At 66.1% G+C, this 236-nt stretch overlaps 1 protein-coding gene across 1 annotated transcript in view; it reads right to left on the bottom strand.

Annotated features, from left to right (window-relative positions):
• The window catches only part of MORN1 (MORN repeat containing 1), a 226750-nt gene that overhangs the window by 31353 nt on the left and 195161 nt on the right, over window positions 1–236 (bottom strand). The window lies entirely within an intron of this gene.

The following is a 236-nucleotide window of genomic DNA, read 5'->3' as shown; positions in this document are numbered from 1 at the left end:
GTTGGGGGAAGCAGAATTGGGGAGGGAAGGGGCACTGGGGGGACAGACTGAGCCTGCCACAATGAGGAAGGGGTGAAGGCAGGCTGCCTGCTGTGGGCTCAGGGCCAGGGGCTGCACCAGCCTCTTCCCAGTGGAGGCTGGGCCGGGGCTGCGCATGGGGCATGCAAGGGCAGTGCTGGGAGGAAGGGCTATGGGGTGGGCTACAGCCACCCCAAAATTCTCCGTAGCCCCCCAGT

Source organism: Gavialis gangeticus, unplaced genomic scaffold, assembly GCF_001723915.1.
Source record: "Gavialis gangeticus isolate Ggan-Ray unplaced genomic scaffold, GavGan_comp1, whole genome shotgun sequence".
In the NCBI taxonomy this organism is placed as follows: Eukaryota; Metazoa; Chordata; order Crocodylia; family Gavialidae; genus Gavialis; species Gavialis gangeticus.
Note: the sequence above shows the minus strand (reverse complement) of the source record. Positions and strands in the feature narration are given on the sequence as shown.